The sequence below is a fragment of the Stegostoma tigrinum genome, chromosome 16, assembly GCF_030684315.1.
Source record: "Stegostoma tigrinum isolate sSteTig4 chromosome 16, sSteTig4.hap1, whole genome shotgun sequence".
Classification (NCBI taxonomy): domain Eukaryota; kingdom Metazoa; phylum Chordata; class Chondrichthyes; order Orectolobiformes; family Stegostomatidae; genus Stegostoma; species Stegostoma tigrinum.
This window is the reverse complement of record NC_081369.1, coordinates 67,010,346-67,029,943: the sequence shown is the minus strand read 5'-3', so window position 1 is coordinate 67,029,943 and position 19,598 is coordinate 67,010,346. Positions and strand designations below refer to the sequence as shown.

The 19,598-nt window shown below is 44.4% G+C and overlaps 1 protein-coding gene across 5 annotated transcripts in view; it reads left to right on the top strand.

Moving 5' to 3' along the window:
- Positions 1–264: 264 nt before the first annotated feature.
- The window catches only part of LOC125459620 (protein CBFA2T1-like), a 70,288-nt gene continuing 50,954 nt past the window's right edge, over positions 265–19,598 (top strand). For 2 of the 5 annotated variants that reach the window (XM_048546218.2, XM_048546220.2), the window contains exon 1: positions 13,016–13,113. The gene's annotated coding sequence lies outside the window, so the exon portion shown is untranslated. Of the gene's footprint in view, positions 370–510; positions 610–13,015; positions 13,114–19,598 lie in introns of those variants that run through there. The other 3 variants (XM_048546217.2, XM_048546216.2, XM_048546219.2) reach the window with 3 other exon arrangements.

Below are 19,598 nucleotides of genomic sequence, written 5' to 3'. Positions count from 1 at the left end.
ATTTTGAGTAAAATAGCCTGTGTCCTTGTCAGTAAATCAATGAGAAAGAAATCCTAATGTTTCAAATCCTGGTGCAATCTTAAATCAAAGGAACCAATTCCTGCAGTTGGTGCTGAGTATTGCAGGTGTTGGGAAGTTAAACCCTGCTCATTGCCTGTGGTGCTGAGATTACAGATGTCCCTCCAGTAGCTGTGTACACTCTCACAGCTGCAAACACAAACCCCTATTAATAACACCTACTTCCTGCTCGTGTTAACCACATGACACAGAGACAGGACTGCCTGACATCAGACACATCTCCACAGAGATCAGACTCGTACTTTGAGGCCATGTAACCCTGGCAGTCCCAGCAGAGGTGAATTGAAACAGGTCAGTACACAGTCACTTAAACGTCGTGTGTTTAATGTTTTTCAATCTTTCTTAAACCAGGTTCCTCTCTCTATCCTTCTGCTGTGATTTAGTCAGAACTATAATGTATTCTCCTGGCACTGGGACCTGGCCACTGACTGAAGTAGTTCTCCTTCCACTTGCACAGTGCACAGTGAGGGGTTCTCTACAGTCTCCCTGTCTGACAGAACATCAAGCTATACCTAACAATCACATCAGAAGGTAAGAGCTAGTTAGAAACCTGTGTAATCTTTACAAGAGTTAATCAGCCAGGATTGCCTTGTCATCTCCTCCCAAAACAGCTGTTTGCTCAATAATGTCATTAGAATAAGTATAAAGAGTGAATAATTATTGAATATTGAAATAAAGGCTGATAGGTTAAGAGATAACATTTTAAATTGTATTTCTGCTGACAAAAAAAGGTGAGAAACCAGTTAAAATATGTGTAAAATGACTTTAGTAAAAAAGTCAAATTTAGTGGCGTGCAATTGATATGTCAACTGCATAGAAAGGTGACAAAGTTAATTTAAAAGTGAGAAGGTGAAAGAGGATTTTGGTGCGAAAGAAGAAAAAGCCTAAATCTAGGATTGGAGCAGGCAGCAAGAAATTGAATCCCAGTGTTAGTACTTCTGATTTGTCAGATAGAGTTGGAGCCATGAATGTGTACAAAAAATTTGAGTGTAAGAGATGGTTTATGTATGTGCATGTTTCACTGTTTGATGGAGGAGGATCTGTGTGTGTGCTGAGGTGTATGTGCGACAGGCACATGTGAAAGAGGGAAGGTGTGAGAGATGTGTGAGTGCATGAACTGACTGTGTGTGAGAGACAGGAGTTTAAGTGAGTGTGTGTGTGTGTGCGCGCGTGAGTGTTTGTCCATCTCTGTGTGTGTGTGATGTGTGCATATGATGTGTCATATGCGTGAGTGTATATGTGTCTGTAATGGGTGCATATGGTGTGTCCATGTGTGAGTGTGTGTCTGCGTGCGCATGAGTGTTTCTGGGTGTGTGAGTGAGTGAGTGCGTGAGTATGTCTGTGTGAGTGTGTCTGTGTGTGGGCGTGAGTGTTTCTGTGCATGTGTGTGCGTGTGGTGTGTGCGGGGTGAGTGTGTGAGCGTGTGTGATGTGGGACGAGGGTGGTTGCACTTCCCTGAAACCCTTGGGCAGGACAGCTTTCTGGAAGCTGCATTGCAGGAAGAGTCACCCACTGATAAGGGAACTGGTGTAATGGAGGGGAAATGCATGTAAAGCCGCACGGAGAGCTGCCATTAAAAATATTTAAGAGCCTTGAATCATTCAGTAGGTACACTGTCCTTCCAGTAATCTTTACTGCTCTGTTTCTGCTGGAGCAGTCAGACAGAAGCAGATTGCTTACGTTGACTGGTATTAAATTGAACTTATACCATCCTCCTTTTGACAGGGTGAGGATTTCAGAGGAAATTTGGTGAACAAGCTTGAAACGACATCTTACAACCATTATTAAGATAGCCTAATGACTCCATATTATTGCCTCACTTTTGTCCTTTTCTTAGGGAATCTGCTGTGGAAACCCTCATGTGCCTTCCTTAACTCTGCATCTAACCAATACTATATACTGGTTTCCTACCCTAAACTTGAGCTCATTCATAACACTGCTGCCCACAGATGGAGCTAAACATTCAGGACCCTTGTTGACCCTTCCTCAGAACTCCTGTTAACATTGATTTCTCTTCAAAATGCTGCCAGACCTGTTGACCTTTTCCAGCAACTTCTGTTTTTGTTTCTAATTTACAGCATCCGTAGTTCTTTCAGTTTCAATAACGTTAGAGCCTGATTCCATTAGAACATAGAACATAGAAAAGTACAGCACAGTACAGACCCTTCGGCCCATGATGTTCTGCCGTGGAATAATCCTAATCCAAAATTAAAATAACTTAACCTACATTCCCCTCAATTCACTGCTGTCCATGTGCATGTCCAGCAGTCGCTTAAATGTCACTAATGACTCCGCTTCCATGATTACCACTGGCAAACTATTCCATGCACTCACAACTCTCTGGGTGAAGAACCTCCCTCTGACGTCTCCTCTATACCTTCCTCCTAACACTTTAAAACTATAACCCCTCGTGCCAGTCAATCCTGCCCTGGGGAAAAGTCTCTGGCTATCGACTCTATCCATGCCTCTCATTACCTTGTACATCTCGATCAGGTCACCTCTCTTCCTCCTTCTCTCCAGAGAGAAAAGCCGGGCTCAGTCAACCTCTCCTCGTAAGACAAGCCCTCCAGTCCAGGCAGCATCCTGGTAAACCTCCTTTGCACCCCCTCCAAAGCCTCCACATCTTTCCTATAATAGGGTGACCAGAACTAGACACAATATTCCAAGTGTGGTCTCACCAGGGTTTTGTAGAGCTGCAGCATAACCTCGCGGCTCTTAAACTCGATCCTCCGGTTAATGAAAGCCAAAACACCATATGCTTTCTTAACAACCTTATCCACTTGGGTGGCAACTTTGAGGGAGCTATGCACTTGAACACCAAGATCCCGCTGTTCCTCTACACTGCTAAGAATCCTGCTTTTAATCCTATGTTCAGCATTTAAGTTCGACCTTCCTAAATGCATCACTTCACATTTATCCAGGTTGAACTCCATCTGCCATTTCTCAGCCCAGCTCTGCATTCTGTCAATGTCTCGCTGAAGCCTGCAATAGTCCTCGATACTATCAATGGCACCTCCAACCTTTGTGTCATCAGCAAACACACTAACCCACCCCTCAACCTCCTCATCCAAGACATTTATAAAAACTACAAAGAGCAGAGGCCCAAGAACAGAGCCCTGCGGGACACCACTTAGCACTGACCTCCAGGCAGAATACTTACCATCTACAACCACTCTCTGCCTCCTGTCAGCCAACCAATTCTGAATCCAAACAGCCAAATCATCCTGTATCCCATACCTCCTGACTTTATGAATGAGCCTGCCATAGGGAACCTTATCAAATGCCTTGCTGAAGTCCATGTACACCACATCCATTGCTCGACCCTCGTCAATCTGTCTCGTGACTTCCTCAAAGAACTCGATAAGATTTGTAAGGCATGACCTGCCCCTCACAAAGCCATGCTGACTCCCTTTAATCACGCTCTGCTTTTCCAAATAGTCATAAATCCTATCCCTCAGAATTCTTTCCAAAACCTTGCTGACCACAGATGTAAGACTGACTGGTCTGTATTTCCAGGGATTTTCCTATTCCCTTTCTTGAAAAGAGAAACAACATTTGCCTCTCTCCAATCTTCCGGTACGATTCCCGTGGAGAGTGAGGAAGCAAAGATCTTCGCCAGCGGCTTAGCAACCTCCTTTCTCGCTTCCCGGAGCAACCTAGGATAAATCTGGTCTGGCCCTGGGGACTTATCAATCTTAATGTTTGCCAAAATTTCCAGCACATCAACTTCCTCAAACTTGATCTGTTCAAGCCTGTTTTCCTGCTCCTCAAAGTTCTCATTCACAACAAGGTCCCTTTCCTTAGTGAAAACCGAAGCAAAAAACTCATTTAGGGCTTCCCCTATCTGCTCAGACTCCACGCACAAGTTCCCTACGCTATCCCTGATCAGCCCTACCTTCTCCCTGATCATTCTCTTATTCCTCAATTGTTCCATGTTTTTTCTTTCCATCCTACCCCTGGCCCTGTTATGACGTGAGATGCTTTTAGCCCAGTCACCTATTCCCACATACTCTTCAGCTCATCATCACATTCCCCGATACTCCTCGGCCCATCATCATACTCCCACATACTCCTCGGCCCATCATCATATTCCCACATACTCCTCGGCCCATCATCACATTCCGACATACTCCTCGGCCCATCATCATACTCCTCGGCCCATCATCATATTCCCTCATACTCCTCGGCCCATCATCATACTCCCACATACTCCTCGGCCCATTCAGCACAGCAAACTCATTTCCATACTCTCAGCCTTTATTATCACTTATTCAGCTTCTCTTCTGTCCTGGCCTGCTATCCAGTATTTCCTTTTTTACCTACTCCTTTCAAATTCTCTCGATATATATCTGGGCCTCCTCCCCCTATCCACTCACCACTGTCTCCCCCCATCCACTCACCCCTCTCTCTCCCCCATCCACTCAACCCACCCTCTCCCTCCATCCACTCAACCCTCTCTCTCCCCCTATCCACTCACTCGTCTCTCTCCCCCTCATCCACTCTCCCCCTATCCACTCACCCCTCTCTCCCCATATCCACTCACCCCTCTCTCCCCATATCCACTCACACCTCTCTCTCTTCCTATCCACTCACACCCCTCTCTCCCCATATCCACTCACACCTCTCTCTCTTCCTATCCACTCATACCCCTCTCTCCCCATATCCACTCACACCTCTCTCTCTTCCTATCCACTCACACCCCTCTCTCCCCATATCCACTCACACCTCTCTCTCTTCCTATCCACTCATACCCCTCTCTCCCCATATCCACTCACACCTCTCTCTCTTCCTATCCACTCACACCCCTCTCTCCCCATATCCACTCACACCTCTCTCTCTTCCTATCCACTCACACCCCTCGCTCCCCATATCCACTCACACCTCTCTCTCCCCATATCCACTCACCCCTCTCTCCCCATATCCACTCACACCTCTCTCTCTTCCTATCCACTCACACCTCTCTCTCTTCCTATCCACTCACACCTCTCTCTCCCCCTATCCACTCACCCCCCTCGCTCCCCATATCCACTCACACCTCTCTCTCCCCATATCCACTCACCCCTCTCTCCCCATATCCACTCACACCTCTCTCTCCCCCTATCCACTCACACCTCTCTCCCCATATCCACTCACACCTCTCTCTCTTCCTATCCACTCACACCCCTCTCTCTTCCTATCCACTCACACCTCTCTCTCTTCCTATCCACTCACACCCCTCTCTCTTCCTATCCACTCACACCTCTCTCTCCCCCTATCCACTCACACCTCTCTCCCCATATCCACTCACACCTCTCTCTCTTCCTATCCACTCACACCCCTCTCTCTTCCTATCCACTCACACCTCTCTCTCTTCCTATCCACTCACACCTCTCTCTCTTCCTATCCACTCACACCTCTCTCTCTTCCTATCCACTCACACCTCTCTCTCTTCCTATCCACTCACACCTCTCTCTCTTCCTATCCACTCACACCCCTCTCTCTTCCTATCCACTCACACCTCTCTCTCTTCCTATCCACTCACACCTCTCTCTCTTCCTATCCACTCACACCTCTCTCTCTTCCTATCCACTCACACCTCTCTCTCCCCCTATCCACTCACCCCCCTCGCTCCCCCTGTCCACTCAACCCTCTCTCTCTCCCTCACCCTCTCTCACTGTACCTCCCATCCACTCACTTTGACTTCAGTTTGTTGCTTTATAAACATTCAGGATAATGGGCGAGGAGGGCTACAGGGTGAGTGTACACACTGTTTCTCAACTTGCAGGACGGCGCCTGTGCTCCCAGCACAAACGTCCAGCCAATGAGCCTTGATTGTGGTGATGCTGGATCATGTGATAATATGTTTAGAGCCTACACAGAGGGGACTATCAACAACCTGTAAGGTTAAAGGTCAAACATTTATGCACAAGCCCAGAGCCATTCAAAGTGCCCTCGATAAGCTTGTTTTGTGCTCTCCCTCCCACACGGTCTCAGTGAACAGAGCTGGGTTGGGTTGGGTTGTGGGAGAGGGTGATGGCTGGAGGAAGCCGGTTTGGTTGTGGAGTGTGTTGGCACGGTGACCCTGTAGGTGCTTGTGACTTGATGAACCACACATGCCAACGGTCTCCTTGCCCAAGGCAAGGTGATCCAAGTCAGCCTGAACTTTGAAGGGTCAGAGAGGGGCAGGCAGGGTGGAGGTGGGGGCCCAGCTACTTTGCAATGTCCTGGCTGGAATCAGGCTGGGTTCCTTCCAGCATTGTCCTGTCTTCTGGTGAGGAGGGATCACCTGGAGTGGGGCCAAGGTTCCCGGTCTCCCTGTCGCACTGCCTTTGGCCCTGAAGCCCAATGGAGATCGAGAGGATGGATTGTTTGCACCTCTTCAGCTGACTCTGAGACTGCAGGGCCTGGGTCTCCCTGGTAGCTGCCAAACTGTCCATGCAGGCACACAGGCGCTTGCAATATTTACTGCACTGCTGCAACCTCTGGGCAATGAGAGCCACTGTGTGCCATATGCCTGTCCGAATGCTCCACCTGCCCTGTGTATTCTGGTAAAGTTTCTGATTGCTGACACCACAGAGCCCCCTCCTGCCTAGAGTTGAGTGGGTTCTTGGTCTCTTGTGCCAGCTGCTTAAGCTCTTCCTTCCCTGGTCAGTTATTAAAGAATTATTTTCTGGATAGAAAATAATTCTTGGTTTTATTAGATCTCAAATTTCACTATCTAGCTTAATGGGATTCAAATACAGGTTCCCAGAAGGGTTTCGGAATTAGCAGTCAAGTGAAAATACCGCTACACCATTGCCTTCCGACATGATTCCACTCTTGAGGCAGTGATTTGCATGCAGTGTGTGACAGGGTAAAACAGGGTGAATGTGCCACATTGCTCTATAACAAACCCTGACCTGCTCAATCAGTTGAACTCACACTCTGACTAGTATCGGGCAATGCCTCTAGGCGTGGGCCTATCACTTGAAGCATTAGTTGGGGCTGTTTGCAGATGGCCACTGCCTGCTACCTCTTCATGTATGAACCTAGTGACACCCAGCATCCTACTCAATCATTGAGATAGCAAGAACTGCCGATGCTGAAGTCAGAGACACCACACTGTGGAGCTGGGCGAACACAGCAGGCCAGGCAGCGTCAGAGGAGCAGGAAAGCTGATTTCTGGAAAAGGATCCCCACCTGAAATGTCAACTTTCCTGCAGCTTTAATGTTACTTGTCCTGCAGTGTTCCTCCAGCTCCACACTTTGTTATCTCCACCTATTCAATCATGATGAGCATCATAGGTAAACAAGTGCTTTGTCAATTACCTTCCCCCTATCATAAGGTCAGAATGGGAATGTTGCTGATGATTACACAATGTTCAACACCATTTGCAACTCCTCAGCAGTCCATGTCTAAATGCAGCTCTGTCTGGGCCACTTGTACCTGATACTGAAGGCACTTCCATAATTATAGAATACTGAGAAGAGACGATGGCGGTGAGTGACTTAGGCAGGATTTGGACATGATGCCATTCACATAGTACCTTTGTATTCACCTTTCTGAATGGAGAGGTTGGGATTTGTTTAATTAAACCAGCTACCCACCATGGAGGCAGTGAATTTTACATTCAGTGCTGTGGTATCAGTCAGGGTGCTCTGTCCCAGACAGCAGAGCTGTTAAAGTCAAACCGATCTAAGCAAGTGGTTAATATTTGATGCCCATCCTTTTGATAGGGAGAATGTGAAGAGTTGCGAGGCACATCACTTTTCCTGGAATACAGTGTTGATATGGTTAAGTAAGGAATTGGGGGGATATCGGAACTAACCAAGCTTTAAGAAATTGGATTTTGATGATCAGCTGAAATCTGGAAATTTCATTCCACTGCTTTCAACATCAGAGGAAAATACCAGACCTCACTGCTCCTGTCCATGTTGTCGTTAGTCCCTCACTTTCCCTGGAGAATCAAACAACTGCTTTCCTTCAGGGAATGTGTGTCAGGCTTAGCCTCCTGTTTGAATGGAACCCTTTACTTCCTTAGAATATTACTCTTTACACAGGGCTGGGAATTAGAAGATTTACTCAGAAGTGAGTAGGGTAAATATCTGATTAGGCAGTGTGTTACAGTGTCTGTGGAGAAAGCAGCACTGTTTTATACTTCATTTTAACGTGTGTTTCCTGCAGCACCCCAATTCTTTCTTTCTGTCCTTTTTCCTTCCTCAGACCCCAGGCTAACTAGCCTTCACCTCTGTCCCTCTTTCCCTATAATTTGGTTTGAAACTTGATATTGTAAATGGTTAATGAGAGTGCCTTTTTTCTTCTTGTGCCCATAGGCAGTGGTGGAACCAGGCAGGTTCTCACACCACTGGCGTGACCAGCCACCCCACCAAAACATAGAACATAGAACATAGAACATTACAGCACAGTACAGGCCCTTCGGCCCTCGATGTTGTGCCGACCTGTCATACCAATCTCAAGCCCATCTAACCTACACTATTCCATGTACGTCCATATGCTTGTTCAGTGATGACTTAAATGTACCTAAAGTTGGCAAATTTACTACCGTTGCAGGCAAAGCGTTCCATTCCCTTACTACTCTCTGAGTAAAGAAACTACCTATGACATCTGTCCTATATCTTTCACCCCTCAATTTAAAGCTATGTCCCCTCATGCTCGCCGTCACCATCCTAGGAAAAAGGCTCTCCCTATCCACCCTATCTAACCCTCTGATTATTTTATATGTTTCAATTAAGTCACCTCTCAACCTTCTTCTCTCTAATGAAAACAGCCTCAAGTCCCTCAGCCTTTCCTCGTAAGACCTTCCCTCCATACCAGGCAACATCCTAGTAAATCTCCTCTGCACCCTTTTAAAGCTTCCACATCCTTCTTATAATGCGGTGACCAGAACTGTCCAAGTGCGGCCGCGCCAGAGTTTTGTACAGCTGCAGCATAACCTCTTGGTTCCGGCCACCACTCGTTCCCACTGTTACACAGGGATGTGTTTGAAATATATCATTCTCTCCAGCAGTCGGTGAGTCAGACCCAGGCTCTGCCAAAACAGCAGAGAGAGTGATCCCATGCAATAGCTCAGCAGCATCACATCGGAAGCTAATTTTAAATTAATTGCAACACACTGAGAACAGATTCTAGATTTGTAAAGGTAAACAGAACGTCCCAGAAGGAGAACTCATGGCACCCACATCCTGGTGATAAGTATTTGTTTTGGAACTGAATTTGTAACTGATTACCCTCACCCTTTGTCATGTTTTTGATTCAGTTGATGAACGATTGCTGCTTGCAAGGACAGCATTTCCCAATTGTCAAGAGAAGGTGTTGGTGGAGCCATCTCCTGAACCTCTGCAGTTTGTGTGGAAAAGCTTCGTCGCAGATACGGAGAAAAGTCTCCACAATAAGGGCTGTTGTGAATCTCGGTCTTCTCCACCCAACAGCATTGTGCATGCTCCAGTGTGGTGTATGTTTTGGGCTGAGATAGACAGGTTTCTTAAGGATTCGAGGAACATAAGGAATGGGCAGGGAAATGGAGTCAATCGAAAAGATCGTCCATGATTGTGTTCAGTAGTGGAGCAGGCTCAAGGCACTAAATGGTCTATTACTGCTCTAACTTCTTATGTTTTCCTGACGCTATTGGGAGGGAAGTCCAGGGGTTTGGCTGAGCTAAGGTGAAAGATCCATGCTGTGTTTCCAAGTAAGGATGGCTGTGACTTGGAGGGGACTTGCAACTGGTTCCTAAGTGCCTGCAGCACCTTGTTCGTCTAGATCATAGAGGTCACAGGTTTGGAAGACACTGTAGATGGAGATTAGACGAGGTCCTGCAGTGTATCTTGTTGATGCTGCTGTCACTGTATGTCAGTGTGGGAAGGATTAAATGTAGGTCGTGAACATGGTGCCAATCAAATCGGCCGCTTAGATTGAGTTGAACTTGCCGAAAATTATTGAAGATTCACCTGTCCAGGCAAATGGGGAGTATTCCATCTTTTCCTGACTTCTGCTTTGTAGATGATGGATAGGCTTTGGGCATTCGGGAGGTGAGTTGTTTTCTGTAGGATTCCTAGTTTTTGACCTACGTTTATACATAAAACGTAAAAACTAGGAGCAGGAGTAGGTTATTCACCCCCTTGAGCCTGCTCTGTCATTTAACACAATAATGGCTGATCTCACCTTGGCCTCAACTGCACCTTCCTTCCCTTGCCATAACCCTTCAGTGCACTATGCATTAAAAATCTGTCTACCTCCTAAAATTTATTCAGTGTTCCAGCATGTACTGCACTCTGGGTAATGAATTCCATAGATTTACAACCATTTGAGAGACATAATTTCTCCTCATGTCCGTTTTAAATCTGCTACCCCTGATCCTAATATTATGGCTTCTTGTTCTGGATTGCCCTACATGAGGAAACATCCTCTCTACATTTACTTTGTTGATCTTCTTTAACATCTTGTAGACCTCAGTTGGAAGATTGAAGAAAGCTGCAAAGCAAGTTTTGAGGAAGATACAAAGTGTATCCAAGGGAGAGGGCAAAATAAAAATTCCAGTTGGAGCATAAGAAGGGAAAATGTGAGATTGGTTCTTCCTGCCAAGTGAACAATGAACAGAATATTATTTAAATGAGGCACTCTACAGAATTCTGTGGTGCAGAGGGATCTGAATGTCCTTGTATTTGAATCACAAAAGGTTGTTATTTATAATATGTTGGCCTTTATCACAGAGCAGATGGAGTATAAAAGTAAGAAAGTCATTTTCCGACTCTCTACGGCATTATTGGGACGGCAGCTGAAGTACTCCATGGACTCCATAGAAAAAAAAGGGTATACTTGTTTTGTATACAGTTCAGAGAAGGTTCACGAGGCTAATCCCTGAGACGCAGGACTGTCTTGAGCAAAAGGTTGTTCAAGTTGGGCCTTTACTCACCGGGGTTTGGGAGAATAAATGATCTTTCTGAAATATTTTGAGGGCCCTCAACATGATAGGAGTATGTTTCCACTTGTGGAGAAATCTTGAAGTAAGTGAGACAGTTTGAGAAAAATAGGTTTGTTTTTATTCATTCAAGGTACTTTGGTGTTACTGTCTGGACCGGCATTTATTGCCCATCCCTATTTGCCCCTTGAGAAGGTGGTGGTGAGCTGATTTTTTGAATTGTTGCAGTCTATGTGCTGTAGGTTGACTGATATTCCCTTAGGGAGGGAATTCCAGCATTTTGATCCAGCGACAGTGAAAGAACAGCGATATATTTCCAAGCCAGGATGGTGAGTGGTGTGGAGGGGAACTTGATCGGTATGGTGTTCCCATACGTCTGCTGCCCTTGTCCTTCTAGATGGAAGTGGTAGTGGGTTTGGAAGGTGCTGTCTGTGGGTCTTTGGTGAATTTCTGCAGTGCATCTTGTAGATAGTACACACTGCTGCTACTGAGTGTCGGTGGTGAAGGGAGTGGCGGCTTGTGGATGTGGTGCCAATAAAGCGGCTGCTTTGTCCTGGATGGTGTCAAGCTTCTTGACTATTGTTGGGGCTGCATTTATCCAGGCAAGTGGGGAGTATTCCATCCCACTCCTGACTTGTGCCGTGTAGATGGTGGACAGGCTTTGGGGAGTCAGAAGGGGAGTTACTTGCTGCAGCATTCCTAGCCTCTGGCCTGCTCTTGTAGCCACTGTATTTATATAGCTATTCCGTTTGAGTTTCTGGTCAATGGTAACTCCCAGACTGTTAATAGTGGGGAGTTTAGTGATTGTAACGTCATTGAATGTCAAGGGGCTGTAGTTAAATTGTCATTTATTGGTCATGGTCATTTCCTGGCATTTGTGTTGCCCGAATGTTACTTGCCACAATAGACCTCCCAATTAAGGAGGTGAGGAAGAAAAAATTCTTGTCTTAAATGGCTACTAGTCTTTGAAATTCTGTTCCACAGTGCTCAGTGGGAGCTGCATCATCAGATATATTCGAGTCAGGGTTAGACAGAGTTTTCATCGACAAGCTACTGAAGGGTTATCGAGGAAGTTAGGAAAGTAGAGTTAAAACAATAATCGAATCAGCCATGATTTTTAGAAAATGGAGCAGCAGATCTGAGGGACCAAATGACCAAATCCTTTTCCTGTTAACAAAGTGTGGAGCTGGATGAACACAGCAGGCCAAGCAGCATCTCAGGAGCACAAAAGCTGACGTTTCGGGCCTAGGCCCTTCATCAGAGAGGGGGATGGGGAGAGGGAACTGGAATAAATAGGGAGAGAGGGGAAGGCGGACCGAAAATGGAGAAAAAACAAGATAGATAGAGAGGAGAGTATAGGTGAGGAGGTAGGGAGGTGATAGGTCAGTCCAGGGAAGACGGACAGGTCAAGGAGGCGGGATGAGGTGGTAGGTAGGAAATGGAGGTGACAAGAGAGTTGCAGTGGGAGAGAGATTCCCTGAGGTTGGTAGGGTAACTTCTTCAGGTTAGGCATCCCTGGAAGAGGCTTGGCAGTGGGGTTAAAATTGTATCAGTGATAATGGGAACTGCAGATGCTGGAGAATCCAAGATAACAAAGTGTAGAGCTGGATGAACACAGCAGGTCAAGCAGCATTTTGTCACAATTGCAATTAAGTCCTGGACTAAACAGCTGAAGGTTTTTGGGTTGGGGACTGATAATCCTTCCAAGTTCACCTTGTTATGTGTGGCCCATTTATAGCAGTACATGGCCACTTGCTAGTTGTTACACAGCCACAGCACAGTCTAGTTTTCTGCCCAGGTACAGATCAACACAACCTAGAGTGAACACTTTTAACACACTGCTCTGAAGGACACCTGCTGCAGTATCCTGAGGCTGATGTAACTGGCTTCCAGCAGCTACAATCACCTTTCTTTGTTCCAATTAAAGGTCTGAAGGATTAACTCTACTTTTAGCTTCAAGATGTGTCAGCCCTGCTACCCATTTCAGCATTTTCTATTTTTATTCCATCTTTTTTGCTGCTATAATTTTGCTTTCTGGCTAGACAGGTATCACTTTAAGAGAATATGCAAATTGGATACACATTTCGTCAGTGAAGACACCACGTTGTACATCAGCACGTCACCGTAGGCCCTGGTGTGTGTAAGTGAATTTCTAAATTCGACACGTTTTCTGAGGTCTCCTTTAATTTGAATATATTATGAATATTTCCAGGCTTCAAATAAAAGAGCCTATGCTATAGGATGCCAATCCTGAATTGGCGTGTAAGTGGTAAGTTTAAGTGAAGAAAGTATGAAACTGAAGAAGGTTCCCATGCTGGAGGTTTTCACTCCCATTACCCATTTTCAGCTTTGGACAAATGCTGCCTTCATCGAAGCAGTCAGGGGCAGTCACTCCCTTCTCTGAAATTCAGCTCATTGTCCATGTTGGATGAAGGACTGGAACTGAATGGTCTTGGCAAAATCCATGCTGAACATCATTGAGCATATTATTAATGAACAAGGGCTGCCTCACTGTCCACAACATGTTATTTACTGATTATTGAGGGGAGATTAATGGGACAGTGATCTGCTGGTTGACATTCCATAATTGACTGTAGTCTCCTTGATCAACACAGTGTCAAAGCCAGGTCTGTCAGTCATTCAGCTGCCATTACTACAGCATTAATCTGTTGTATAGTACTGGGGTTCCTTGCCACACTCATTTCCTTACTCCAATTAAAAACCTATCAGAGTCTGAGATCAGCCAATCATAGCATGTGCAGAAGTGCTCAATCGTAAAATGATTTTTCTGAATAGATGTCCAAGTTGTGTATTGTGGAGGGAAATAGCCCAGAGTGTGATCTTCACCTACACAGCGCACAACAGCAGGAATTTGGGAAAGTAACCGAGGATGATAAACTAACTCAGAGTTTTAAAAGCCTGTAGAAGAAAGGGAGGACTGAGGGAATCGATGTCTTTTGTTCTGTTTCGAGAATGGGACGGATTGACAATAGGGCAATGTGGAGGGAGAGCATGTAGACTAGGGTTAGGGTTAGGGAGCAGCCTTTCTTTCTCTCATAATGGTTCTTTCTTCTCTGCTTTATCTATACCTCTGATCATTTTGTACACCTATATCAAGACAGGCAACTTCACTAAAGAAAAGGAAAAACATCTCATATAAGGGTGGTGTAGGAACAGAGGGATGATTCAGAATTGTGAGTTTCTAAAGGATCAGATTGGGCAAAATGTTGCCATTAAGTATTTTTTCTGTCTGATCCTTGAACGTCTTTTTGAAATTACTGGAGTAATTCTTTAGCTGCATCTTTTGTTGAAATTATAATTTTCTCAGTAGGTTACAGAAAATTCTGTACATTTTTTAACTCACTCAGTTTTGCTTGTACAATTTCAGTTTTAACCACTTCAGTGGGCATTCCAATCATCACTACAGATGGCTATGCCTTATCCCATCCAAGTCATTCCCTAACAAAAAAAATCTACACCATTGAAAGGTAAATTATTATCCATCCCCACATTCCTTGGATTGATAATTAAGGCATATCTTAAATTCACACTTTACAAAGAAAAAGGCAAATATTTTCCTTCAACAGACCCCCATGTCAACCTATATTATTCAGTGATTATCATTTGGTGGAAAATCACTATCACCTGTCCAAATCGATAATTGCTGATCCTACATCTCTGAGAATAGCAACTAACTTTTCACAATCAAGAATGAGGACACTTTACCTTCAAATAAGAAATGTCCATAACATTCTGTACTCTGACCCACTTTACCAGTGAAGATACGAGAACGTATTGGATTTTCATAATCTTTACTCAATGAGACAATATTTTCTGGTGGAGAATTTTGTGCAATGTTACAAATGTTACAATTTTGCTTTTTAATTTCCAACTTTCAACAATCATATATCCCTTTTTATGGCAGAGACCAGATGTCAATATCCTTGAATCAACATTACCCTCCACACTGGGAAGGGGCTAGTTCTTCACCCATGCCACTTTACTCGTTATAAACAAAATTGTTTTCTCTCAAATTCATAGTGATTTTACAAACGAAAGCCTGTGAACAACATATATGTGAGGCAATTCACAGGCAAATGCCATTATTGCACACTCCCTTATCTTAGAGCACAAAGGATTTGCAGGTGGGACCTTATTCCCAAAGCCAGACTATTTTAATCTTCTTCAACCTTTAAGATTTTCAGTCTTGGTAAGCTTTCATAGACCTGCAACATTCAGCAAACACCGTGCCATTCTTTTCGAGCAAATTCCATAGAAGTCTGACTTTGTCTCTTACTTAAATTTCTGTCTGTAAGTTATTAGTACTAATCTGTAGGCACTGAGAGCAATAGAGTTCACTGTATCATTATCAGCAGACTGCTTATCTTGAGAAGGTGAGAGTGGCTTCCGGAGGCTTCTCTGTGAATACACATTGTAGTTAAAGTGTCTACTTTCCTAGAGGATAAAATGTGAGGCTGGATGAACACAGCAGGCCAAGCAGCATCTCAGGAGCACAAAAGCTGACGTTTCGGGCCTAGACCCTTCATCAGAGAGGGGGATGGGGGGAGGGAACTGGAATAAATAGGGAGAGAGGGGGAGGCGGACCGAAGATGGAGACTCTCCATCTTCGGTCCGCCTCCCCCTCTCTCCCTATTTATTCCAGTTCCCTCCCCCCATCCCCCTCTCTGATGAAGGGTCTAGGCCCGAAACGTCAGCTTTTGTGCTCCTGAGATGCTGCTTGGCCTGCTGTGTTCATCCAGCCTCACATTTTATTATCTTGGAATCTCCAGCATCTGCAGTTCCCATTATCTCTGATACTTTCCTAGAGGTCACTGCAGTTTTGTGGCAATTATCTCAAATACAAATCAATTCCTTCCTCACTGTATTTAGATAATGAAATGGCATCAAGCATGCAAATGAAGGCACAAGATTCTGCTAACACAGAGAGACAATAACTATGGAGTTATTTCAGATACTAAGCAAATATTCAATACCAAATCAAAGTCAGGAGTTATGTTTAATTCCTCCTCAAGTTTTACCACAATTTCTTGTTCACTTGATTTTTTCTTACTCTGTTGAGTCTGATTTTCTTGCTTCCCTTTCCCTCTCCCTTTGAAATTTAAGTTCAAGTCTTGGCATTTCTCTTTCTGTTTTCCCTTTCTTTTCAACTGATGCTTTTGCTTTTCTCTATCTTTTTCGGATGGAAGTTTAATTTTTAATTGGATTCTTGCTGTCTTGGCCTAACATGAACTAATAGAAACACTTCCTTCCTCTTCAAATTTCAAGTGTTGAGCCACTACTTCAACAATCTCTGCCTTTTCAGCTCTACTTTCAAGTTGACTCCTAATTCCTCTGACACACCATTGTTAACTGTTTTAAGACGCATTAGACAAATCTATCCTCTCTGAAGCAGCTTGAGCAATAGAAGTAGCCATGTTGAATTCCCATTGAATGCAGAAAAATAAATGTGAAATCCTGTTTGTTACACTTTAGAAAAATTCCAGTCTGCAACTTTTATGGCCTCAGTCCAATCTCACAAGAACTCCAAGGCAAGGAACATGACTTAAAATCCCTATAGAGAATTATAATTTTTAGAAAGCATTTCCCATTGCCTGATCTAACAGTAGACAAGTTCACATTTTAAGGCTTTGGCTGAAACAAAAATAAAGCTAAAACCAATATCGAAAACATAATTCAACAGAGAACTAATGTACTGTAACCAAAGTCAAGATTATTTTGCACAAACTATCTTGCACAATTGTCTTACAGCTGTTTTGCTGTGAACCCATTTTAACAGGCATGTAGCTTTATAAGAAACAAGTCCAAAGGCACTCACTGCACATTAAGTTGAAACTTTCAATGTTCTTTGAAAATTATTACATTCAGCATGAGTCTTCCAGATCTGAGCTCCACCACCAAGGGTTACATCTGTAACTCGTTGTTCCTTAAACCTTCCAAAGTTGCATGAGCTCTATGCTCTTTCTTTAATGCAGAAAACTAACTTACAAATGCTTGGTTGCTAAAATAATATTTTTAAGTTCACAACAGTGTTTGTTTTGTTCCTCCGCTTAGTATTAGTTGCTTGTTTCAAAAAGCTGCTATCTTAGGTTTATGAAGTGCTATTGATATTTCAACGAGTATCTATTTCAGTTTTCCTCCACCTGATGGTACCCAGTTTATGTATATCTCTGAGCAGAGACATTCATTATCAACTTGCTATACACATTTTGAGACCAACGTTTTTCAATTTAAGTTAAAGGATACTTTTAAAAACATAACTTCCTTGTAAGTTCCTGTATTTGTAACAGTGTAAGATGGCAGCAGAGTAATATGCTCCATCTGAAGCTCATCCACTCTTCCTGTTCTTCTTCTTGTTTCTCTTCCCTTTTTCCTCCTCCTAGTAATTTCTTTTCTTCTTCTTCTTCTACTCCACCTTCTTTCCTTCCCTTCAACTCCCAGCTTTTGATGATGGCTCCCGGCCTCCAGTAACCTCCAAAAAGGAGCAACGACTCTCAGCCTGGCACAGCAGCCTCCTCCCACTGGGCCCTGCCAGCCTGGCAATGACCACTCGGCCTGGTGCATTGGGCCCTGCCAGCCTGGCGGTGACCACTCGCCCTGGTGACCTTCTGGCCTCCTACAGCGGCCTCCTAGTGTGGCGTGTTGCTGGCACGGTGTGGAGCCAGGGCCCATGCAGATTGGAAGCTAAGCCCAGCATGGCCTGCTGTACTGAACTCTTTTCTGTAATACTGGACATTTTATTTCTGTAAGAAATCTTGCAATAAACGAAGTTGTGCTGAGTATTTTTGTATCTAAGTCATCGCTGTAATTGGCAACATATAAACTTTTCACCGTACTCATTGAGTATATGTGACAATAAGGGCTATTCAATTCTATTCTATTCTCATAGGGTCCCCTGCATTGTGTTGTTTTTTGCAGGCTGTCCGTTGGATTGGGTCAGTATTCACAGGAGTCCTGTGCATATGTCATATTTACAGAGATCCCTGGAGATTTTCCAAAGGTGTCCTTGGGGTGTGTGTCAATATTTGTAGGGTTTTCTGGAAGTGTGCTAGTATTTTGACGGTTTCCTGGGACTATTTCAGTATTTGAAGGGGATCCCTGGGGGTACTTCAGTATTTGATGGGGATCCCTGGGAGTGCGTAAGTATTTTGAGGGAGTCTCTCGGTGTGTGCCATAATTTGTAAGGAGTCACTGGGGGTTCCTGGAAATGAGACTGTATTTTCAGGGAAATAATTGACTCCTGCTCCTTAAAGTTTTTGAAAAAGTTTGTCGTTTGGGTTGTAGATGAGGTCGTAGATTTGCTCGCTGAGCTGGTGGGTTTGATTGCTGACATTTTGTCATCCTGCTCGGTAACATCGTCAGTGCCCCTCCAGTAAAACGCTGGTGTAGTGTCCCGTTTGCTATTTATATTCCTTGGTTTGCTGGGGTGATTGGCATTACGTCCATTCTGTTTTCCAGGGGTTTGTATATCGGGTCCAGTTCAATGTGCTTGTTGATGGAGCTCTGATTGGAATGCCAGGCCTCCTGGAATTCCCTGACATGTCTCTGTTTGGCTTGTGATATTGTGAATGTATTGTGTCAGTCAAATTCATGTCCTTCTTTACCCGTGTGTATGGAGGACAGTGAGAATTGATCATGTCTCTTAGTGGCTAGTTGGTGTTTGTGTATCCTTATTGTCAGTTTTCTTCCAGTTTGGCCTATGTAATGTTTCTCACAGTCCTTGCATGGTATTTTGTAAATTACGTTAGTTTTATTGGTTGCGGATATTGGATCCTTTACGTTTATCAGTAGCTGTCACAGGGCAGTTGTTGGTTTGTGGGCTACCCTGATACCTAGGGGTCTGAGTAGCCTTGTGGTCATCTCTGAAATGTCCTTGATGTACAGTAGGGTGATTGGTGAGTCTGGCCGTGTTGTGTCTCCTTGTTACAGCCTGTCACAGAGGTAGTGGCGGATTGTGCTTTCTGGGTATCCGTTCCTTTTAAAAACTCTGTATAAGTGCTCCTGTTCTACTTTGTGCAATTCCAGGTTGCCGTAGTGTGTTATGGATCATTTGAACAATGTCCTGATGCAGCTCTGTTTATGGGTGTTAGGGTGGTTGCTGGAGTAACTAAGTGTCTGGTCTGTATGTGTGGCCTTTCAGTATACGCTAGTCTGGAGTTCCCCATTATTCTTACATTCTGTCATTATGTCTAAGAAGGGTATTGGTTATTGTTCTCTTCTCCTTGTGTGAATTTTATTCTGGTGAGGATGTTGTTTTTGTGTCGCTGCGGTTTCTTCTAGTCTCGTGTGTTTGATAATCACAAAGTTGTCATCTACATTGCGGACCCAGAGTTTGGGCTGTATCGTGGGGAGCGCTGTTCATTCTAACCTTTGCACTACTGCGTCTGCAATCAGTCCTGATCTTGGGGATCCCATTGATGTTCCGTTGATTTGGTTGAATATACGGCTGTTGAAGGTGAAGTGGGTTTATGAGGCACAAATCCAGTAGTTTCAGGGTGCTGTCCTTGTTGATGCTGTTGGTGTTGTGGGGTGCCTGTCTTCCTGATTCATCCAGCAGTGTGGCAATTGTTCCTTTGGTGAGGTCAATGTTTATGGATGTAAGTAGTG